The sequence below is a fragment of the Jaculus jaculus genome, chromosome 1 (genome assembly GCF_020740685.1).
Source record: "Jaculus jaculus isolate mJacJac1 chromosome 1, mJacJac1.mat.Y.cur, whole genome shotgun sequence".
In the NCBI taxonomy this organism is placed as follows: Eukaryota; Metazoa; Chordata; class Mammalia; order Rodentia; family Dipodidae; genus Jaculus; species Jaculus jaculus.
In genome coordinates this window covers 49,956,512-49,982,426 of record NC_059102.1, presented here as the reverse complement: position 1 = coordinate 49,982,426, position 25,915 = coordinate 49,956,512, and the positions used below count along the sequence as shown (strand labels likewise).

The 25,915-nt window shown below is 37.4% G+C and overlaps 1 protein-coding gene and 1 pseudogene across 2 annotated transcripts in view; one reads left to right on the top strand and one right to left on the bottom strand.

Annotated features, from left to right (window-relative positions):
• The window catches only part of Prkg1 (protein kinase cGMP-dependent 1), a 1,244,729-nt gene that overhangs the window by 566,988 nt on the left and 651,826 nt on the right, over positions 1-25,915 (bottom strand). The gene's annotated exons all lie outside the window — the stretch shown is intronic.
• LOC105943711 lies at positions 16,069-17,083 on the top strand (annotated as a pseudogene).

Sequence of the window (25,915 nt, the reverse complement as noted above, 5' to 3'; positions counted from 1 at the left end):
TATGCCTGGTTTTTTAAAAAATATACTTTAGGGCTGGAGAGATGGCTTAGCGGTTAAGCGCTCGCCTATGAAGCCTATGGACCCCGGTTCAAGGCTCGGTTCCCCAGGTCCCACGTTAGCCAGATGCACAAGGGGGTGCACGCGTCTGGAGTTCGTTTGCAGAGGCTGGAAGCCCTGGTGCGCCCATTCTCTCTCTCTCCCTCTATCTGTCTTTCTCTCTGTGTCTGTCACTCTCAAATAAATAAATAAAAAATATATATATACTTTATCTGATGATTTTAGAGTCTACTTCTCTAAATAGAGTTAGGGTAACAATGGTTAATATGATTTATAAAATTTTAATTTGATTTCTATAATTTCTGTAATATTTACTAATAAGAATTATACTTGATGAAAGAGCTGTATGTTAATACTATTCATAATTTATGCAGTATTGATATCAGGATAACTATGGATCCATAACTATCCATGGAGCTTTTTATTAACACTTCCTGACTTTCTAGTAATACAAGAGAATTCCAACTCATCTGTAATTTTCGGTTGGATCTAGTGGCCATTATTGTGTGTCTGCTCTGTGCTGGAACACTAGGCTTGCCCCCCCCCCCCCGCCACTTATTTAAACAAATAATAGAGTCTGGGTCTTGTTCATAGATCATCTCTGTGAAGCCAGAATTACAACAACCATGGTTACCAAAAACATATACTCAAGCCCTAGACTATCAGGGTGAGACAAAAATCTAGAGAGACCAGTGCTCATGGCTGCATCTCTTCCCAATTCGGCTCTGAGTCAGAAGACAGCATGCCAATTTAGACTCATTAACCTTCTTGACGCAGTTCCCGCAGCAGAGCATAAGTAAGTTTGACTCTGAGTTGAAGTTTCCTGTGCCAGGTTTCAGCTCCATTCACTAGCCAAAGGGACAGTGCACTTCACACCCATTTGCTGCAAGCAGGAAAATGGCAGCAGATTTGAAATTTAAATGACCTCAGGCAATGTGTTGACCTAAATTTTTTGTCAGTGATTTAAGAGGCGTTCAATGACTGTAGGCAGGAACAAAGGGAGCTGGAAAATTCTCCCCATGAATAATCTCAAGCAACTTCAGGGCCTGCTTTTGTCTTCAGGCCCCTGCACATGACTCAGTAATGTTTTCATCTTGGAAAAAAATCAACAAGACCTCTGCACTGTGAACATAATGTTGAATTCAAAACAGTCAGTGTTTAGGAAAAGACAGATGATGCCTGGACCTGGAAGCTCTGAAAGGTTCACTGAACAGGAAGTAATATCTGGAGATAAGTAAATCCACAAATTTGAGCAGCATAATAATATCAATAACACACGGACAAGAATTCTAAGTGAAAGGGGTCAATATTCAGAGGTACTTTTGAGATGTTTACTTGGTAGCAGTGTTTATAGTCTCTGGAACCCCATGAAAAAATTTCTGAGTTCTGAAGATACAAATTATGTGGCATTGAAATGCTAGTGACAGAAAACAGGACCAAGGTATCCTTAAAAAATATTTTTTAGTTTACTTTTATTTTGGTTTTTCGAGGTAGGGTCTCACTCTGGCCCAGGCTGACCTGGAATTAACTATGTAGTCTCAGGGTGGCCTCGAACTCATAGCAATCCTCCTACCACTGCCTCCCAAATGCTGGGATTAAAGGCATGCACCACCACACCCAGTTTATTTTACTTTTTAATAGGGAGTCAGTCAGGGATACAGGCCTGAGAAGGACATGATACCACCATGTCCTGGAAACACTAGAACTCCAGTCTGATCCAAGATGATCACCAGAAGTTACTTCCCAGTCCTTCGTCCTGGAAAGGTTTCATGGGCTTTCTCCACACCTGGTTTCTCACCTCCTCCACATTAGTGGGCCCTTCCTGAGCGTGTGTTCCCTTCATGGCCCATCAAACAATCAGGGTTTTTCCTACACACCTGAATTTAGCACTGAGGCTCATCTCAAGTAGGTGCCTGATTTACATTTTCAAAGTTATAAAGAACTCCATCCAGGCTACTATACAGTGACCTGTTTAGGACCCGACTCAGCATGGGAGCTTTTCTGCTTTTCTCCTTGCATCTCAATTTTCCCTTAAAAAATCTTTCATAACTTATCCTTTATCGTGTTGATGTTTTGCAATTCTTTGTTAACTGTGGACAAGAAATCAAAGGCATTGGCTTTGTGGCTTGGCAGAGTCTTTGAGAGCTACTGGTTCCTCGGGGCGCTCTAATCCCACCCGCAGCTACCCCCAATACTATCCTTGTTTTTTCTTCAATTAAAAACATGTTTTCTACTCCTAAATCAGCTGAATTATGTTCAGTAATAACTGCTTTACACTATGACAATCAAAAATATAAATGAAAACCTACAAGTTATCAAAGAGAGAACATGTTTTTTATTTTTAAATTACATTTTCCTACCATTCTTCTCTAGTGTCATTCTCTAAAAGCATTAGTATGCTAGACAATATATTTGAAAAGCAGAAGACATTCACTTCATAAGCAAAACATCCTTTATTTCTTCCAGTAAAACAATTTTCTTTCATTCTAGAAAATAAAATGTCAATAAGTATGCTATAAATAATATTGATATATTGCTTTTGGTAGTATACTGATATAAAATTAATTACATGTCATAGTTGCATTATTAGATTTTTTTTTTTGTTGATCATTCAAGTGAATTTGCATAAGGTCTGCTAAGCCATATTTAACGTTAGCTTTAAAAAAATTCAGCCAAAGAATCCTAAACTCTGTGCCTGATATAATTAAGCATCTCTCCCATCTAGCATGTGGGTGGATTTACAACATGAAATCTTGTCCTGGCAAAGTATGAACTACCAGAGACTTTACTTCAAGGGTAAGGAGCACAGACAGTACATTTTTCTACCACAGTGCTTCTTTAAGCAAGAACAAATACTGCCATTAACTTAACCATAACAGAATACGGAAAAGCCACTGTCTGCTGTTGCTTATTCTTGCTCTTGATACTACTAAATAATCTCTCAAAAGAATCATTTGGTTTCACTCCCAGTTGGCATCATTTGCTTGTTATGTAAGTTTATCTAGATTCTTTCATGTGTCAAAAAACCACCAACTGGTGATCTTAAAAAACAAGTCTTGTGACAGTTTCCTATCACAAAGATATATGTTATGTTGGCTAATATCTACATTTAAACAGGAGTCCTTGTGCACTGCTCTTTTACTTTATTTTATTTTTGCCAGAATAAAGAGAAGCTAGTGCTGGGGTGTGGGGGTGTGTCAAATAGGTAACATCATGCTTATCCCATATTGAATATTGGATACTGAGTAAAATAGAACAATTACATGGTAAATAAAACATGAATGTTACATTTGTCAATCAATATCACTAACTTCCAAGTCCTCTAAGGACTGTCATTTAATTTCATATACAGGCTTTTTTCTTTTCTTTTTAAATAAAAGAACAGTTATATCAATGCTCTGTATTGAGTTATTTTATAATCCCCAAAATGCACTCATACATATCTGCATATCACTCAACCTCTGTTTATCTGCCAACTAATTAAGTATTATTTTTCTTATTCAAAGTAGAAATTTTATGAACTCAGGGATAATATCTTTTATACATTAATATTAATATTTGTGTAATTCTTCTAATTTAGTAATGATTTGAGATTAGTATAATTTTTAAAGCAGACATTGGAGAAACCAAACAGGATTTTATTAATAGGAATAATAAGATTAGATAAATAAAATGGACAGGGAAGAGTAGAAAAAAAGGAAGCAAGAAAAAATGTTGAAATGACATGTATTGAAAATGTCAAAATTAAGTTGCTAATCTCATTTCCTTTCTTATTTTGGGCACTGAAATTTTATATATATATATATATATATATATATATATATTTTTTTTTTTTTTTTTTTTTTTTTTTGGTTTTTCGAGGTAGGGTCTCACTCTGGTCCAGGCTGACCTGAAATTAACTCTGTAGTCTCAGGGTGGCCTTGAACTCATGGTGATCCTCCTACCTCTGCCTCCCGAGTGCTGGGATTAAAGGCGTGCGCCACCACGCCCGGCTGAAATTATATTTTATGTCGAAGAAATATAGAACAGAACCTTGATTTATAACACAAAATACACATTACAATTGCTTAAAATTTTACATATGGCTAGATAATGGCTTTATTATCAGATGTTCTTTAAATAAGTGTTATGATGATTAGGCTAGAAAGTTAGGTGAGATATAATCAGTCAAATGAAAATTTGATATGATATAGATTTAAATTTTTTTAATATGTTATGTTTGGTAAGGCAGCGTAAAATTACTTTTTTACTAATAATTTCATATGATAAATGAGATGCTTTATTTTTATCTATTAAAACTAATTTTTATTCTAAAATAATGCTTGCTTTTGATTTCTCTCTACTGTTCAGAATTTTATATAGTATGAATCAATTGTGCATAGATAACTGAAGGTTTTATAAATGTGAGTTTGTGAGGTCTCCATATTCTACTAATATTCAAAGGATATTTATAGACAGAAGAAAAACGGACTTTGGCAGCATTTGTGATAAAGTGTGTCTTATGAAACCTTAAGTACAATTTTCTATTCACAATTACAGATACTTTAGGAAAGTCCCCAGAACAGAAGACAAGCTGCACTCTGCTAAAATCTTAATGATCTATCTTCTTACCTGATTAAATGTCCACTCATACGCTTTTGAATAAAGACACTATTTCACTTAGCACTTCTGATTAACCCTTCAAATAGGTATAATTTTCTGCAGCTCTAACCTGGGAATAACAGAACTCACTGGGGTTGGTTGCACTAGCAAGTCAGGTGAACAGCCATGAAAATGATTTAAATCAAGTAGTTGACACTGGAATAGCTGAGCACTGTGCGTGCATTTGCTTCTAAGAGACAGATCATTTTCTTTTGTTATTGAGGACTTCAACTGGGTAAAACCATCTGTTGTGAACACTGGGACAGTGATATAAGGAGAATAAATGCTGTAGGAGCATATCTCAAAAATAGCAGCTAACAGCATTTCGCTTTATTTATATTTACAAAAATTTTAGGGAGGTAAAAACTAAAGAAAACAAAGCCTGTATGCAGTTATTTTCAAAACAGACATTAGCAAAACTCAGTTTCTGTCTCATTTTAGTTTCAGAATCACAGAGGTAAAATTTTCAAATCGTTATTAAAGGCAAAGAATTTAAAGGATTTTTCAGTTTTGGACATATTTTCAATCTTAAACTTCTGAATGAGAAACCTAATGACTATTTCTTAGGCTTAATCCCTGGCTTTACAGAGAAAGAAAGAGAGAGAATATCAAAAGGCCATTTTCCAAACAGCTTTGGGGTTGATGTGAAATTGAAGAAAATGAGTATATTCTCCTCCGTGAGAAACCACCATGTTCATTGTGGAGGCAAACAGAAATAAGTTACAAGACAAAAGCCATACAATGAAATAAGACCAGGAAGCTGACCCTGGGTGGGCACTTGCAGAATTCCCCAGCACAGCCAGGGCTTCCACAGAATTCCTCAAGCTGGAAACATCTGCCACATCATGAGTTCTTCACATTCATTCACTTTTCACAAAAAATTTGACCACTTCCTATCCTATCAAACCTAGTTTATTAATTTCTCCTCTTTTTTCCCCGCCCCCATTGCAGTTTTAATGGTTCTGGTACCTTTTGTTTTTGTTTTAAACAAATTACATTGTGACTGTACTGCTTCCAACTCGCAAGTGCTGGGGTTACATATAGATGTGCCTCAGCCTGCAGACTTATCTCTGATCTTGGTTCTTCGCACTCATCCTCTGAGAACCAAATCGGCTCGTTTCAGTCCATACTCAGAAACGGTTCGTGCATGCCCTTGTCCCACATGTAAATCCACCCTTCACAGCAGAGGCTTCCATGCAGCCTTTCACAAACTAGATCCACGTGGCTATTCTAGTGCTGATCCCAACACCGTGAAACACATTCCACATTTACTGGCCCAGGATATTACTCACTGATCCCCAAGAATCCTGTAAACCATTGAATTTGCTATTCTTTTGTCTGGAATTCTCTTTCTCCACTTTCAGTTTTCTGTATTTCAAAGTTCCATGAAGATGCTCCCAAACTCTGCAACTTCTCTTGATTATCCAGTCATAACTGATGGGCTTGTTTTTTTTTTTTTCTTCTCTTATACTTTGCTCATTCAACTATGATCACTTTTCATAATCTGATTATATAATTTTAGTTCTATCTCCAAGAAAAAAACCAGAAAACAGTCTTTTAAAATATATTACCTCGCCCCCCCACACCCCTTCTGGGTCTAGTACAGTAACTGGTTATCAGTCCACATATGTGTGTTTAATGACTAGTCTCAAGCCACAATAAGATTGAATGTTAATGACCATCAAATCATGCACAAAATAAATATCTGTGTGCTTCTTGCCCATACAGAACAAAGAAGCTGGATGTGGTGGCCCATGCATGTAAGCCCAGCACTCAGGAGGCTGAGATAGGAGGATCTATGTGAGTTTGTGGCCAACCCCAGACTACATAGAGAATTTCAGGTCAGCCTGGGCTAGAGTGAGATCCTATCTCAACCCCTCCCCACCAAAAAACAAACAAACAACAACAACAAAAAAAAAAAAAAGAAAGATATCTTAGGGCTAGTGTGATGGCTTAGCAGTTAAGGCACCTGGCTGGGAAGCCAAAGGACCCACGTTTGATGGCCCAGTACCCACATAAGCCAGATGCACAAGGTATCATGTATCTGGATGTCTTTTGCAGTGGCTACAGGCTCTGGCATGTCCACTCTCTCTCCTTGTCTGTCTCTCTCTTAAATAAGTAAATAAAATATTTTTAAAAAGTAAAATTAAATAAAAAAGAACAAAGGAAATATAGTATGAACTTTTTTAAAGGGTTATTTTTTATTGCTCTGTGAGAAAGGGTTACTTGAAAAACATAGACCCTTTCTTCCTGATTTATAATGACAAGTTTCTTTTTATGCCTTTCTTCCAACAAATAAACTACTATTATGGTCAACTTCAACTCTTTTTATTTTTAATACTTACTTATTTTCAAGCACAGCGAGAGGCACAGAAGAAGAAAGACACAGAGACAACGGGTGCATCAGGGCCTCATGCACTGCAAACATACTCAAGATGCAGGTGGCACTTTGGGCATCTGGCTTCATGTGGGTACTACGGAAACAAACCCAGGCCATCAGGCATTGCAAGCATGCACCTTAACCACAGAGCCATTTCTACAACCCCCAAGTTCAACTTTTTGTAAAAAATTTATTTTTATTTATTTATCCATTTGACAGATAAAGTGGGAGACACAGAGAGAGAGAACGGGCGAGCCAGGGCTGGCAGCCACTGCAGAAGAACTCTAGATGCTTGCGCCCCCTTGTGCATCTGGTTAATGTGGGTCCCGGGGAATCAAACCTGGGTCCTTTGGCTTTGCAGGCAAATGCCTTAAACGCTAAGCCATCCCTCCAGATACCAATGTCAACTTTTTAAAAACAGTTTTAAAATAGAAATAACGGGGTAATTTCATCAAATTAACCAAACAAACTGAGCACAATTGTTTTTGATCAACAATAAGTAGGGGAGATAATTGTTGCACTGGCATGTACACAGTCATCTTGCCATCCACCCTTGAATTAATTTGGTGCCAATTATGTTCCGGCTACTGACCTGATTACAGAAATGTGAGGGTGAATACACGGTTGCATATATTTAGGCTTTAGTTTATGCATGAAAACACTCAGTTTGCTACAGCCAATTTTTTTTGTTTGTTTTTTGTTTTTTTTTTGGGAAAATCCATTATACTATTAACAAGATCTCTAGTCATAGAGTGCAATGGGGTCATTTGAGTCCTAATATATGATTAGGTTATGACCAACAAAACATTAATAAAACATAAATATAAATAATACAAAAAACAAAAGATAACACCACCTGAAAAGATGAGTAATCCATGTTGGCAACAGTAATGAGGGATGTTCATGTAATGAAATACTTTGCGATCAGGGAGGATGGGAGGCATGGCAAGCCCTGTACACCTCTTCTCAGCCATGTCTGCCATGGTGCACATCACTAAGAAGGGCCGTAGGCATAAAGACATTCAGTTAAGCAGCTTAGGAGGGATTATTTTTCAATGTGAGCTCTGAATCCACATTAACAGTTTTCAATAATAATCCAGAATTGTTTCAACCCAAATGTATCCCAAATTTACTGTGTAATCTGATATCATTATTTGAAATAGGTTACCAAGGATAGAAGGATGAATAGGGGGAGAGAATGAGAAATATTTAATAAGCCCTTCATAATTAGGTTGAGAAAGTTCTTGTAACCACAGCTTGAATGATGGTCAATTTAAAATACACCATGATAACCTTTAAATCTATGATGTCATTCCTTTTCACTTCCAAAAGCACTTTATGGCCCATTCTTTTCTTCTTAAGCTTTTTATGTTCAAATTGTTTTTTGCCCTTCTCCTGAAAGTGCTCAGCCATGATTGTCAACTCTAACCTTCCTTTTCAAACTTCCTAATTCATTTGTCACCCCTGTCTTTTTCATTCTACAAATCACCTCAGATACTCATTTTTGCAGCATTGATCTTCTTGGATCTTCTTGGAGAATGCTGTATTTCTTCTCTCTGCAGTTGTTTTTAGAGATTCTATTCTTAGCTACTGTGAGAAGAGTATGTCAGTTTTTAATGTGCGTGTGAATCATTTGGGGGACTTATTAAAGTTCATGTACTGATTCATGTGGAGTGAGCCCTGGGACATTGCACGGGATCACACTTTTAGGGATGATGATTAGTTCCCCAGATTATTCATTGTTAGCAAGACTATGATCATGAATCTTTCAGTTCAGAGGTTACTAGATACCCAAAGTTGCTGGACACTGGAAATGCAGCCAGTCCTAGTTGCTTTGGGCTATGTAAAATAGAGATCAGTGGCATGATATGAAAATGAATATAAATATCTCATTAAAATTTTATATTGATGACACGTTGAAATATTTCAGCTATATTGAATTAAATATAAAAATTTTCACTTGCCATTTTTTTTCCTGATAGAAAAGTTTAAATTACAGTTGTAATTCAGAATATATGCTTACTAGTTAGAAATACTCTAAAACATACAGACATTCCAAAAACTAAAGAGGTTTAGGATTCAAGATCTCTCATTTAATTGGCAGCTTCCAAGGCTTGTGACAAGATTTACTGGGTTTACATTGGTAATTTTGTATTATTTTCCTTAAATAGAGTATTTCAAGTCAGACACATTTTAAGACTCACAAAACCTAAATCTACCCTCTTGCCTGTATATGAGAAAATTCCCTGCTAGAGGTTCAACTGTTGGTACTGTGAAAAGACACAGCTGTCTCCACATTCCTAAGCTTCCACTGCCTTTCAGTCTCATTTGAGTGATCATACCATCATGCTACCAAATTGTGCTTGAAAACAAATGCCTATGGCAGATTATTGATCTCCAGGGATATTTGCTTGTACAGTTCTTCCAATAGATGACTCAACTTTTCTAGGCCTATAGAGAACCGTGTATCCACTGAAGGCCACCCTCAGACTCTTCTCTAAAATGTGTCAGATTCATTGTCCAGATGGCAAACGATTGCTCACTCTAGAACATCTGTATGCATTATCATCGTTTGTGCTGTTTCAGGGAATATTTAAGTTCTATGTAGCATTATTCTTTGTTGTATCTTCATTTCAGCCTGTTTTAGGAACCCTGAAAATAAACTGACCAACAAGCACTCTTATGAAGCAAGCATACTTATCTTGTGCTTTAATGGGGACTTTGATCAGCAAGAAACAATACAGAATACCAAATCAAGTGCCAATGGACAGGCTGCATGATAAATGGAAAGAATTCCCTAGTTGGCTAGTGATCTCATTCTGGGAAATCAAAAAAGGAAACATTGACCACTGGGTGCTTTATGCGTGTGTCTGGATGTACATGGAAGAGGGTGGAGGACACCTGCTTCTGATGCTGAACTTCTATCTTCCTACGGCAAGAGTTTCTGCTCTGCTTGGCTACAGCTGAGCCATGAGCCAGCCTTCTATGCCAACAGCAGCTATCTGCCAACACTCATTGTCTTTTTGATTGTCAGGCACTGCTATCTGCTCTTCTCATGTTTTAGAAAGTCATAAATGCCATATACTAGGTACTGTTCACACAGCCTGCTAACCACCAATAGCACAGTAACAAAACAACAGATTTTCCCTGCTGGAACATGGGCCCCATGACTGTCTTGTTTGTATTATCATCAGCACCATCTCTAATGAGTGAAGGCTGAAAGGGGAACTTTAGAATCCTAGATGTTGGCCTCTACTTTTCCTTCATTTTAACTTGTTCTGCATGACAAGAGAATCACTATTGGGTCATGGTGTTTTCTAAGAGCTCAATTACTCATTTATCTTGTTATTAAGCACTGTTATGTTTAACTGACTTGCCAAGCTATAATTTTTAGCTTTTTCTTATATTAGTTTTATTTTCTATTCTGATACATAGTACATGAAGAAAAGGGAAGGTCAAAATTTATATATATTTGAACACTAAACAGTTTGCTGTTAAAAACAAAACAAAACAGGAAAAACATTAATACCAGATATCCTGATTCACATACTGTCCACTTTGCCATCTACTCCTTCATGTAGGACAAATGCTTAATCACTTTACAAAATATTTATTTATTTGAGAGATAGAGAGAGAGGGAACAAGGTAGACAGACAGACAGACAGACAGACAGACAGACACACACACACACACACACACACACACACACACAGAGAGAGAGAGAGAGAGAGAGAGAGAGAGAGAGAGAGAATGAGTGTTCCAGGGCTTCCAGCCTCTGCAAATGAACCCCAGACTCATGTGCCACCTTGTGCATCTGGCTTATGTGGGTCCTGAGGAATCAAACTGAGGTCCTTTGGCTTTGCAGGCAAATGACTTAACTGCTAAGCCATCTCTCCAGCCCCTTAATCACTTTTTAAGTATTATTTTTTCTATGTGTAAACTGAGTGTAGAAATAAAGCTGCCACATAGGATTTTAAAAAATATTTTATTTATTTATTTATTTATTAGAGAGAGAGAGAAATATATATAGAGAGAATGGGCATGCCAGGGCCACTAGCCACTGCAAACTCCAGGCATATGTGCCACCTTGTACATCTTGTTTATGTGGGTACTGAGGAATAAAACCTGGGTCCTTAGGCATTGTAGGCAAGTATCATAACAAGTAAGCAATCTCTCTAGCCCAACACATAGGACTTTTGTGAAGTATAAGTAAAATATTTCATAGAGAGTTCCTAACAGAATGTGTGATAAATAATAAACACATGACAGATGTTCCTACCATGAAGTGACATATGAGAACCTGGCAGAGACTGTGGATGTGGAAGCTCACCAAGTTATTGGCTAGCCAGTCTAGCTTTTTCCTTATATTGGCCTATATTTATAAAGTGGCTTCCATTACCAATGGATTACCTTCTTATCATCTTCAAAAGCTATGCTATGTATTCATGGCAGGAAATATAAACTGTATCTCCTCAATCATCAACTTTGTTATTCATAAGAACATCCACCTCAAGCACGTACGACTCTGACACTGCTGTTAAACTGTTTCTCTGAGCTGTTCTCTACGTTTCTGCATATTTTTTTTCCATAAAAAATTAAAAGGAAATAATCAGGAAAAGAGCACAGTTTGGGAAGAGGGTACTTCACTTCGACCATTGTGTCTCCTGAAAATGCACGCGGGGAGGTGGGGCACGTGCAGAACAAGCTTCTGCTAACTAGGTCAAGACAGAGTTTGCATTTCTACCTGGCATGCTCCAAAATAAGACTTCAACATAATTTAAATAATTTTTGTGGTAAATAAGACTTAGAAATAACCTGAGCACATCTACATATGTAAACGATCGCAGGGTACTAAGAAATAGAGACAGAGCAAATACCCTGCCTTGCTATCACTTCTTTTTATCCCAAGATGAAAGACCATAATAAAGATAAAAGTAGCTCACTCCACGCACAAGCATGCACACACCCCTACAATGCCACTAGGAACTACCTATGGGAAGCCTTTGCAGGAAGTGGCACAACACAGTTCTGCTATTCAAAACAAACTCAGTGGTACTGAGAGCCCATGAGAAGCAGCATGAACTATATAAAATAGAACTGTATGAAGCTCTAGACTGAGAAGTTCAAAAGCTCCCCAGTCTGTGGGCAAGCTTGTGCTAACAGTTGATCTGTGATAGATTCGAATGCTTAATTTGCAAAGAAAATGGGATGAATAGGTTCATCAGGCACTAATATTTCCTGAAGTCCCATCTGTCTAGAGACCCAGGGTGCTTTGTACTTGAGGGAAGTCAAATCTTGCCTCCAGTTTAGATGCCATCTGGCTCATCTCGAGGATCAGGAATGGAAGAAGAAGTGAATGTTTCCAGATGCATTTCAAAAGAGGTTATTGATGCCAGGCATGGTGGCATATGCCTTTAATCCCAGCACTCCAGAGGCAGAGGCAGAGGCAGAGGTAGAAGGATTGCCATGAATTCAAGGCCACCCTGAGACTACATAGTGAATTCCAAGGTCAGTCTGAAGTAGAGCAATAGAGCAAGACCCTACCTTGAAACACAAAAAGAAAAGAAAAGAAAACAAAACAAAACAAAAAAAGGTTATTGCCAAGCTGTACCACTTATACAGTAGATGTCGATCAGAAAATAACAAAAAGTGTTTTTCTTTTTTAGATGGTCAAAGTAAGTCATGAACAAAGTCAGGTATGGTGTGCACCCCTTTCATTCCAGCACTTGGGAGGCGGAAGTGGGATTCTGGGAAAACCAAGCTTCAAAATGTTTGGTGTATTAAATACCTAGATATTTTTGCACAGCCTCTTGTAATTTGAAGGTTGCAGCTTTAAGACGCGAGCTCAGTCTCTAAGGAATGGCACATTGTACGTTGTATTCTTTATTCTCTCTAGCACCCAACATGTTGCCAAGTCCTGCAGAAGGCATACATACCAAGGGATGGATATCTGCAGTAAGTCTGATGAAATGGATTGTGGACAACATAATGCTTTTTGGGGAACTTTGAAGGACTTGTGGCATGTCAGGGAGTCCTTTTTGGGGCATTAGTGCTAATAAAAGATCAATAACTTACTTGCTAATAGTGCCACCAGCTAAGGGTGGCACTCTAAATAACCCTCTGTCAATTCTCCTACACCTAACCCCGTCTTACATGTTTTCTTTAGTCATTTTTATTTACTTCCTCTGGCAAGCTGTTCTTAAGCACACCTTTGTCGGGCAACATGGGAGTAGAGAAATGGCACATACACAATTTTCAAAAGTAAAATGGGGTTGGGGAGATGGCTCAGCTGTTAAAGACGCTTGCATGCAACAAAAAGGATTTGAACAAAATGTAGGGATTTTACTTCTAGACAGGCAGAAAACTTAAGTGTTTCTAGGAAATGAAAAAAAGCAGAAAATTGTCTGCTAATATTTCATGGACACTGTATTTCCTAGGAACTATCAAACAAGAGGCATAAACATTGAAGTTGCCAGGAACTAAGAGAACCATTCTCTGCAGAAATTGATGGAGGGAAGGGATAACTTGTTCTTGAGGCAAATCTACCTTTGGTCACTGTGCTTTAATTCATTTGTCTTTTACTGGTTATACTCATACATAGAGAATGAGTTTGATGAACTCATTTTTCATAGCACATGTTAAAACATATTTATTTATTTGTTTCAGAGAGAAAGAGAAAAATAAGGGTGCACTAGGGCCTTTTGCCACTGCAAACAAACTACAAACACATGCACTACTTTGTGTAGCTGGCCTTATATACTAGAACTTGTATATTGAAAAAATGAACCTTGGTCAGCAGACTTTGCATGCTAGTGCCTATAACCAATGACGAAACTCCCAGACCCCATATTTGTTTCTATAATTTTTGGCTTTGATTCAGGCCTGATTTGGGTTTAAAACAATGTTCTCTAGGATCCACAACCTATTGGACAGGAAATGTGACCTATTAGAGAGGAAACATGACCTACTGGATGGGGTGGGTATTTGCCACTTTGTGACTACATCTGTTATCTTTTACTGTGAGCTTGTGGGGCATTATCTACACTCATTTGTGATAAAGAGCTGTATTTTAATCTAGGTGATTGATTGTGTTCTGTTTTTGCTGGCATAAGGGCCAGATTCTCCTCTGCCAACAGAGAAAGAGAATTGTGACAGAGATAGGGAATGAAGACATGACCTGGAGTTGGAAGAAAAATGAGGCACTGTCTTCTAGAGAAATCTTGATCCAGTAATGTAAAGAGGAAAGAAACATCTGGGTATAATTAATTGTACTCTGTATCAATAACAACTCATAAAAGACAAATTCATACTTCCTGTTCCTAAGAATTTTCTATTGGTTTTAGTTTTTCTGAGCCTAACCTAATCTGCTGTTGATTCTATCAACACATCCAATTTTCTTTTTGATTATTACCTAAAGTTGATTGCTATAACTGTAATCAAGAAACTTATTTGGGACTCTTTCTTTTTGTTTCTTTTTGACAAATACTTTCCTTGCTTTTCACTGATAGTCAGAACCCTGGAGTCTTCAGGTAATGATAAACAACAGATAATTCTTTGCCAAAAAACCTCTAGTCTCTTCTGTTAAATTTCACCTTGGAGTCTCTCCTTTATTGCCTGTTGAAAGCCTGTTTTAAAATGGGTTCCAATACTGCTTGAATCTCATGCCTGAAAATGTCTTTACCAACCACCTCTCAGTGAATCAAAAGTGTTCCATTCCATTAACGGCTAACAGGTACACTGCGTGTTTGAGGAATGGGCCATAATTCCTAAGGTTAAAGAAAAGCATATTTAAATGTCTCTGGCCACAAAGTAAAGAATCCCACTGGTATGTACTACAAGGCCTTGTGAGGACTTCCTGATCCTGGAGCACAAGGACTAGTTTATTCTTGTAATTATTTTCAGATGGGTTCTTGGAGTTTAAAATTCTACCTTTTATAATTATTCATTTATTGTTATTGTTTATTTATTTATTTGAGAGAAAGAGGCAGATAAAGAGAGAGAGAATGGGCATGCCAGGGGCCTCCAGCCATTGCAAATGAACTCCAGACAAATCCACCACCATGTGTATCTGACTTATATGGGTCCTAGGAAATTGAACTTAGGTCCTTTGGCTGTGCAGGCAAGTACCCTAACTGCCAAACCATTTCTTCAGCCCAAATTTTGCCCATTAAGTTGTCTTCCATTTAATATTTCCTTTCAAATAATGAATGATACTATTAGAATTTTTCTATGAACTAAAAGTCTGTATATCTCTGCTTGTAACATTTCACCTGAAAACAAATGATTTTCATCATGACATTAATTTTTATGATTTGAAAGAGAGAATTTAGCTTAGTGGGTAAGAGAATAGACTATAGCCAGATAAATAGAAAGACTATAATGTGAAAGCAGATGTGCAGACCAAGAAATAGAAGACCTAGAAAAAACTCATACAGCTATAGCCAACAAGTATTTGACAAAGATGTCAAAAACATATTGAGGAAAAGATAGCCTCTTCAACAAGTGGTGCTGGGAAAACCAATATCCACAAATCCATCTCTCTCATCCTGCACAAAATCAATTCAAAACGAATCAAAGACCTTAATGTAGCACCTAAAACTCTGACACTGGCAGAGAAAAACATAGGCAAATTACTCAAATTTGTAAGCATAGACAAGGACTTCATGAAAAGGACTCTAATTGCACAGTAAATAATCCCAAGATTAGACAAATAAGATTCATTCAATTAAAAAGATTCTGCACAGCAAAGGAAAATATCAGTAAAGAGACAGCCTAGAGAATGGTAGAAAACTTTGGCTGTGTATAGGTTAATATCTAGAGTGAATACACACACACACACACACACACACACACACAAATTTCCCCTGAAAACTAAATATCAAACAAATCAGCTAATCAGAGTATCAGCCTAGCCACTGCCACCACCCAGAGACTGCCGAGCACCCGTCTGTCTGTTACCACCACCCACCCCGGACACAGAACATCCAGTCATGGATAAAAAGGAGCCGAAGCAGAAGGCCAAACTGGCCAAGCAGGCTGAGCGATATGGTGTCAGGGCAGCCTGTGTGAAGTCTGTAACGGAGCAAGGAGCTGAATTGACTAATGAGGAGCAGAATCTTCTTTCCTTTGCTTATAAAAATGTTGGAGCAGCTCGCAGGTCATCCTGGAGAGTTGTTTCAAGTATTGAGCAAAAGAAAGAAGGTGCTGAAAAAAAGCAGCAGATGGCTTGAGAATACAGAGAGAAAATGGAGACAGCGCTAAGAGATATCTCCAATGAAGTACAGTCTCTCTTGTAAAAATTATCTCTCTATATATATTGATTACTTACTTATTTAAGAGAGAGAGAGAATAGGCATGCCAGGGCTTCCAGCCACTGCAAATGAACTCCAGATGCATGTGCCCCCTTGTGAATCTGGCTAACATGGGTCCTGGGGAATTGAACCTTGATCGTTAGGCTTCACAGACAAAGATCTTAACCGCTAAGCAACTTCCCCTCTTGGAAAAAATCTTGATCTCCAATGCTTTACAAGCAGAGAGTGGTCTTCTATTTGAAAATGAAGGGAAACTACTACTGTTACTTGGCTGATATTGCTGCTGGTGACGACAAGAAAGGAATTGTGGATCAGTCACAACAAACATACCAAGAAGCTTTTGAAATTAGCAAAAATGAAATGCAGCCAATGCATCCTACCAGCTTGGGCCTGGCCCTTTTCTGTGTTCTATCATAAGTTTCTGAACTCACCAGAGAAAGCCTGCTCTCTTGAAAAGACAGCTTTTGATGAAGCCATTGTTGAACTTGGTGCATTAAGTGAAGAGTCATACAAAGATAGCACACTAATAATGCAGTTGCTGAGAGACAACTTGACATTGTGGTCATCAGACACCCAAGGAGACGAAGCGGAAGCAGGAGAAGGGGGGAAAAATAACTGGCCTTCCAACTTTTGTCTGCCTCATTCTAAAATTTACACAGTACACCATTTGTCATCCATGCTGTCCCACAAATAGTTTTGTTTTTTTTTTGATACAATTTTGACAGGTTTATGTTACTTCTATTTGAATTTCTATATTTCCCAAGTGGTTGTTTTTTTAAGATTTATTTTTATTTAGTTTTTAGAGATAGAGAGAGGGTTAGGAGGGAGAGAGAGTGAGAATGGGCTCATCAGGGACTCTAGCCACTGCAAAAGAACTTCAGATGCAGGAGTCACCATGTGCATATGGTTTATGTGGGACCTGGGGAATCAAACATGGGTCCTTAGGCTTTGCGGGCAAATGCCTTAACCGCTAAGCCCTTTCTCCAGCCCCATGTGTTTTGTTTTTATGTCTAATATTAGGGGAGTAAAGCCAGTTAGCATTTAGAGAGTTATTTGTTTTCATCTTGAGGTGGCCAACATGGGGATGTGGAATTTTTATACAAGTTATAAATGTTCGGTACTTTTGGTACATTGGGGCTTCACAAGGGCCAGTGTTAAAACTGCTTCCATGTCTAAGCAAAGAGAACTGCCTACATATTGGTTTGTCCTGGTGGGGAATAAAAGGGAAAATTGATTCTAGTCACAAGTGTAGTTCTCATAAGCATCTTTTTGAATTTGTTTTTTTTTTTAATTTTTTTTCTATTCATAAAACTTTTATTCCACTGACATGAACTTAATACACATGTTCTTCACAATGGTGCTTGGATTGTTCATAAAAATTTCATAAGACATTAAACAAAGCTAGCCATCATCTCAAGTTATTTCCCTGATAACTATTTTTACAGCACATGCATGTTAGACCAAAAAAAAAAAAAAAAATCAGAAAAGCAAAATAAAAAACCCTCAGAAATGTTAACCACATGGGATTTTTGTTTACTGCGGTGCTTCATATACATGAAGTCATGAATACCAGGAATTCATTTTACTATATCTGTACTTTTACACTTGTTCTTAGGCTGCCTGAAACATTTAAATACAAATAAAATGTGTAACAAAAAGTAATGAAAGCAAACAGCAGGTAACTTTACAAATAATGGAATGTGAACCATTTTATGTCCTTCTTCACAGTACGTTGGGTCACAACTTTTTCTTGAAGCTACTTCTGTAGCTGTAGTCCAAGGTGTGCCGCTGAGATTGACTATTCCACAGAAAAACGTGATTGCAACATGTAGTATTCAATGGGATATCTGTTTGTACCACAGCCTTTAAGTGCTCCAAACCTTAAAGTACCCATTTTAAACAATCCAAGCACCATTGTGAAGAACATGTGTATTAAGTCCATGTCAGTGGAATAAAAGTTTTATGACTAGCAAAAATCAAGAAAACAAATAAAAAAGATGCTTATGAGAATTTGGAGAAAAATACATTCTTGGCATGTATGTACTCTTGAACAGCCAACATGGAAATCAGTGCAGAGGGATCTTAAAAAATGGAAAAAAGAAAATAACAGAACAATTATATGATTAAGCTGTATTATTTCTATGCATATACCTGAAGGAATCTAAATTGGCCCACCACAGATGCTAGCACATCCATGCTTATTGCAGCACTAGTCACGATAGCCAAGATACAGAACGAGCCTAGACGTCTGTCAGTGGCTGAATGGATAAAATATGTGGTACTTATGTACGGTGACACTTGATGCATCTGCAAAGATATATTGATGGTATTTCAGGAAAGTGGATGAAGCTGTGTTCATTATGTTTAAACAAAATCCATCAGATTCAGAAAAACAAATCTCATGTTGTATTTCATATGTATAATGAAGCTATATATACACAGAAGAGGACTTGTGAGAGGGAAGGAAGAAGTCTAAAATGAGGGGAAAGGGGGAACAAGAGAGGGTAATATAATATGAAAGCAAGACAAACTATTTGGGAAGACAAATGGAACTATCAAGACGGAAGAGGAAGGGAATTAGGGAAGCAAATAAGATCAAAGTTTATTAATATATGTATGAAAATGTCACAGGGAAACTCATTTCTTTCTATTGCTAACCATTATTTAAAAAAAAAAAAACTATAGCATGAAGAACAAGTTAGCTTAGATATGGGTATGAAACAATAGAAGTAGAGGAGCAACCTGGGCTTTTCAAGTAGAGGAAATGATACAAGCAAAGTCTAAAGGGGAAAAACAATTTCAGGTATCACTGAGGGCTCCAATGAGCAGATATCACTCAGAATTTTTTCTATATTCTAAATTACAAGCCAGGCGTGGTGACGCATGCCTTTAATCCCAGCACTCTGGAGGCATAGGTAGGAGGATTGCTGTGAGTTTGATGCCACCCTAAGACTACATAGTGAATTCCAGGTCAGCCTGAGCTAGAGTGAAACCCTACCATGAAAAACAAAAACAAAAACAAATAAATAAATAAATAATAAAAATAAAATATATTCTGAAATACATCAATCCACTTTTTAATACAGAAATTCTATGCTACAGGTGTAACCCTGCTTTATAGATGAGGATATGGAGTCAGAGAGTTCAGGTAACCTGTCCAAGGTCACATAGTAAAAGTAAGAACAATCAGAATTAATAGTAATACACCATGTCTTCACTCTATTTTTAAAAGTATTTTTATTTTTATTTATTTATTTATTTGACAGAGAAAGAGGGAGAGAGAGAGAGAATGGGCATGCCAGGGCCTCCAGCCACTCCAGACAAACTCCAGATGCATGCTCCCCCTTGTGCATCTGGCTAACATGAGTCCTGAGATATCAAACCTGGGTCCTTTGGCTTTGCAGGCAAACACCTTAATGGCTAGGCCATCCCTCCAGCCCCACAGTCTATCTTTAAGAGAGAGAGAGAATTGGCATGTATCAACCACTGCAATCAAACTCAAGATGCTTGTGCCACCTAGTGGGCATGTGCGACCTTGCTCTTGTCTCACCTTTGTGTGCCTGGCTTACATGGGATCTGGGGAGACAAATATGGATCCTTAGGCTTCACAGGCAAGTGCCTTAACTGCTATGTCATATTTACAGCCCCCTATTTTTTTTCACCCTATTCCAATCCTTCACTTGTTGATATAATTGCATAGGAATGTAGGATGTTTGAGGATGAATAATAAAAATCAGGTAGAAAAGTTTTCTTTGGGCCAAACTGTGGAAAACCTTGAATACTGTTAATAAGGAGCCTGAACAATACGCTGTAGTCATGAGGGCCATGAAGGGTTCTGAAAAGAGAATGGCATGAGAGCAGACGTAATGGAGGAAGAATCCAGCAGTGGTCTTAAGGATGAGCAGACCAGCACCATATGCATATGAATTGGGGGGTGATTGCCCCAGCTGTGACTAAGACTGAGAGAGTTTGGGTTTCAGGTCACAAACATTTCCTGAGGTCACACAATATTCCCAGCTATGTAAATGCAAAGAATAGTGCTGCATAGTTAGCTTTGTATTCACTCTGCACACGCCTATTAACCCCGACACAAACTTCTGTGAGTGAATGAAAGGAGGTATACACATTAGGGGCCACTTTAAAGGGCATGACCAAGAGTGGTAATAAGCCAAAAGTATTAAGCAGGATTTTCCAGGTAATATGATTTGCTGCTACCCCTAGGTTAATGGTGTGCTGCATAAAAATGGATTAAGAGTATACTGTAGGAGTCAAATGTAGTGGCACACATTTGTACAAAGCTGAAGAAGCGTAGTTATGAGTGTGAGGCTAGCCTGGACTACAGTTTCAGTCCAGAGTGCACGACTAGACTGAGCCACACGGGGAAACCCACTACAACAAAACAAAACTGACAAAACAAGAGAAAAGAAAAACAGTGTTGTATTGTTAACTACACTTTGGTGTTTAGGTTGGGAAAACCTTTTAAGAATATTTAATTCAATTTTGTAATAATCCTGGATTTTATAATATAGCATGAAGCTGGATTTAAACAAACTTATTATAATGAAAAAATACTTGAATTTAATGAGGATACAGTGGGCGTTCTAATTTTATGTATCTCAGTGCCAAGATTTCACCTACATTCTCTAGTATTCCAGGCTTCACTTCCTAATAACTGAATATATTCATCTCAAGTTAAAAAATGAATCATTCAAGGCTCCAAATCCCGTAGCACTTGAAACTTTAAACAGAATTACAAATGGAATTAAGTGGTATTTACTTGTACCTACTCAATATTTGTCCATTATTCCCCATATTTCATGATTTGAATTTGCTTTATAAATCTTACCATAATATCTATTTATTTCATGTCTTGTGTTTAGGTGATTTATGTCTCCAGTGAATGACATGAAATAATAAAACAAGCTACTGCATTGTACTTAGTACTAAGAGTTGACAGTACATCATTTTTTATTCCAGTTTCCCATCACAACAAGAGTATAGGGTAAACTGGATGTGTTGGCACATGCCTTTCATCCCAGCACTCTGGAAGCAGAGGTAGGTGGATCAGCATTATTTCAAGGCCACCCTGAGACCTACATAGTTAATTCCAAGTCAGCCTGGGTTAGAGATCAAGACCCTATCTCAAAAAAAAAAAAAAAAAAGAGTATAAGGTAGAATGAGGACAATATATATATTTAATATACTTCCTTAAAATTCAGAGTCATAGTTGGAGAGCTTAAAACACAGTTTTTGCTGGACGTGGTGGTGCATGCCTTTAATCCTAGCACTTGGGAGGCAGAGGTAGGAGAATCTCCACGAGTTCAAGGCCACCCTGAGACTACAAACTGAATTCCAGCCTGGGCAAGAGTGCAACCCTACCTCAATAAACAAAACAAAACAAACAAGAAAGCACGATTTTTTTTTTTTTTGGTAGAGAAATAAATTGAGAACAGGATTTTATCATATTTGGAGTCATGTGGGACCAAGTTCTGTCACTGATTGCTGTGTTCATGTGAAATAAAGATTCCAAACAGGATAAATTATTTTCTCATGTTTCTATATTCTAGCTGAGCATGACAAGTATTGTTTCAATATCATAAATGTGAAAAAAATGACTAAAGCTACACCCTGCATACACTATATAACATGTATCTATTAAGTGCTGCTCATAGTTTTGCTTGAACAGACCCTCTTCCTGGTTAACATCTGTTGCATTATCTTCTATATCCTCAGCATGTACTCCATCTCTGCCTTCCTGCAGCCCCTCCAAATAATATAGATCTTTATGAAGTAAATCCAATGGAATTAGAATCTTGAGATGGAACAAAGTAAAGTTCTTGTAGGCTCACTGCCTAATTCCAATTAAGCCTTCCTTTATTTAGTTTAGATGCTGGGCATGTGGCCCAGCACTTCATTTCATGGTTACAATAAATCATGTACACCATCCACAGTGTTGACAATTGAGATTTCTACACAGAGAAAGGCTAGCAAATTATCCAAGAGAGGATAGGAAACAAAACAAAACAAAACAAAAAACTCAGAAATTCCACATAGTGCTGGAATCATGTCTTCCCTAAAGATTGAGAGGCCAGAGGGTGGGGAGATTCCTCAGTGGTTAAAAGCACTTCTTGAAAGCTTATTCAAATCCCTTGCTTGACTTTTAACAAATAGATGTACACCCACGAGGACAGTTGGCTTTCCCATGCACAAGATATATAAAGAAATTTAGAACAGTAAATAAAAGCAGAAGCCAGAATAATGTTTGAAAATTAGTCAAAGAATCTGAAATTTTATAAATCTAAGTCAAAGGATTAAAAAAAATGATTTGCTAAACTAAATATATGAAAGCCAAATTCACCAGGTTTTCATTTTTAGCTAGAATACATTTAAATGCTGATAGACGACGAAAGGAAACACTTAAAAATTTTAAAGTAATAGTAGATTCAATTAATAAGCAGCTTCGTGAGGTGAGTCTGTTTCCTCTTTCTTCCCTTAGATTGCAAAACTCATCTGGAGCCACAAAAGATTGACTGCCAATGGCCAATGGAGCTAGATCTATCTGCTTTCAGAATCAAAGCAAAGCTATCCTATTCATGCTTAGTGCTGGGGCTTGGGTCTTCAGATCAGGCCCCTTGAAGAGAATGCATCCCCAGCCCCTTTTTCTTCCTTTGTTTTGCTTCCTGACCATGAGATTATCACCAAGATGTATTGCTTTACCTTCAACCTCTAAAACGATGCATCAGAATAAACCTCTTCTCTCTTATAAGTAGATTATTTCTGGTATTATAGTAACAGAAAACTGGCTATAATAAATATAATTCAGCTTTCCAATGAAAGAAATCCCATCATTTTTGATAAGATGAACATTATATTAAGTGAGAAAACCAAATACATAAAGTCAAACTTTGTATGATCTCATTAACATGTAGAATCTAAAAAAATCAAAGAGGTAGAGAGAAGAATGGAGGTTTATTAGAGATTTGAAAGAGAGAGAGAGAGAGAGAGAGAATAGGAAAGTAGGATACAGTGACCAAATGAAACATTTCAGTAAAGAACAGTTTTAGTGATCTAGTCAACCACATAGTATTTACAGTTAATAATGATGTATATCACAAAGTTGCTAAAGAATAAATTATAAAGCTCTATCAAATGTAGGTGAGGTAATTCACAGAATTAGATTTATGACATTATCTTACATGAGTACATATATCAGATCATACTGGAACTCATATATAACTATTATTTGTCAGTAAAAAAAATCAATAAGGAGGTAAAATGGGCAAAATACAATGATAAACATGCATGAAATTACCATAAAGAAATTCATTATTTCTACAGTTCTTAAAAATAATTTAAAATATGACAACAATTAATGTTTAAAAGTAATAGTGAAATCACTACCATCACCAAAATCAAACAACAAAAAGAAGAGTCAGTGAGATGAGATGTACTTCAGAGCTTTAGGGAGAGTTCATTATAATGTCTTCCCAGAGTATTTGGCACTCTTTCCTTTTTACTCTGGTTTCTTCCCTTCCCAGATCTGATATTAGCTTAGCCAGGAGTCTGAGGGCAGAAGAGGCTCCAGCCAACAGGATCTAAGGGAAGTAAAGCTGAAACTACTGAATGATCAATTTTACCTCTGACTTTCTAATTCTGAGCCAAATACATTTCCTAGTTTTTAAAGGGCTTGAGTTGAGTTTGATTTCAATCAAAAACCACTTACCTAATGTCAGTAAAAATTTCCTTAGCCAAAAATATGATAAATATAATTTTCTTGTGATATTTGTTGTCAGAATGCTTTTGTTAAATAACAAAGGAAACCTAGTGGCTTAATACCTCTTGGAGTTAGCTAATGTGGTTCAGTTTGGGCTAGTTTTATATTAATGCAGAAAGCTCTAATTCTACAAGAAGATAGTTCTTACCCCCTCACCTCATTATTAACAGTAGGCTTCAACTCTTACTAATTATAAGGTCTGGTCTAGAGGTCACTTTTTAAAACTAAAATTTTAAATTTAATCCAACTATTTATTGGCCACATCTATTAAGAGTTTTATAGGACACAAAGTTTTTGGTGGTTTTAATAATGCATTTGATATTTCAAGAATTTAGTGTTTATAAGAAGCTCTATGCAAATTATGCCTGTTGTATCCCAAATATGAGAGAAATATTATTGATAAGAGGTTTAGACCAGAGAGCAATTACTCCCACTTAGGGTAGCAGTAAGAAAAAAAAATCAAGGAAGATTTCCTATAAAAGCTGACATTAAAGTTAGAACAAATGAAGCTGACAGGTTGAAAGAAAATATAAGGGCCCTGACACCTAGGCAAAGAGGCAGTACATAGGAAAAAGAAGGAAGAAAATACATATTATGTATGGGCAGACATCACCTGATCTGAAAGAATACAGTTGGTGTGCACAGGAAGGAATGGTGGGAGCTGGAGATGACCTCGGAAGGGAAGCTAGTGCCAGATGGTGAGTGCTGTGCGTTAGGGTATGAAATTCCTTAGCCATGAAATGGAAAACCAGTAGAAGTTTCCAAGCAGTCCAGAAGTATGATAGAATTGCTATTCTGGATTGGCCGAGTCTCATTACAGGGTCTGTTTTGGACATTGTAGGATGGTTAGGAACCCTGTCCACTATTAGTGAGACACCAAAAAAACACTTCTGTCTCATGCCCGAGTTATAACAGTAATTTTTGTGGTGAGATCACAGACATCCCGACTAAACAATAAGCAGTTGTAGTGTGCAGCTGATTCAAAATTACTACTTGACAAGACTGGAGCCAAGTAGAGGTTGAGAGAGACAGCACCTCAGGCTAGTGACAATGAGTGCCTTCTATGTTAGTAGCAATGGAAATTAGATCAGCTGCAAAGATCAATACAGTGTTTGCTGTAATATTATTTTCCCAAATGGTATGGATTAAATATGAAATTTGTCCCAAGGGCTAATGTATTGAATACTTAGTTAACAGCTGAGACACTATTTTTGGAGGTTCTGGGAACATTAAGGGGTAGGGCTTAGTTGGAGAAAGTAGGTCCCTGTGGCATGGCTTTGAAGGTGGCAACTGGTCTCAAGTCTCCTTGCCTCATCTGCTTCCCGTCCAGCATGAGGCTGACATCCTCTTCCCCACATTTTCCCACTGCCACAATGTTCTTGATTACATGAGTTCCAGATATAATGGCCTGAGCCCTTTGATGCCATGAACTCGTCTTTTATCCCCTGAGTTGTTCTCTCAGATATTTCAGTTATATGAACAGATATACTAAACATTACCCTTTTTTTTCTTGAGGTAAGGTCTAACTCTGGCCCAGGCTGATACAGAATTAATTATGTAGTCTCAGGGTAGTCTTTAACTCATGTGGTCCTCCTACCTCTGCCCCTCAAGTGCTGGAATTAAAGGCAAGCACCATCACACCAGGCTCAAAATTTGAGATCAGAGAATTCAATACAATGTGTGTCAATATAATGGAATACACTACAAAAAATGTCATGATTAAAGATTAAATTTATATTACATTAATATATT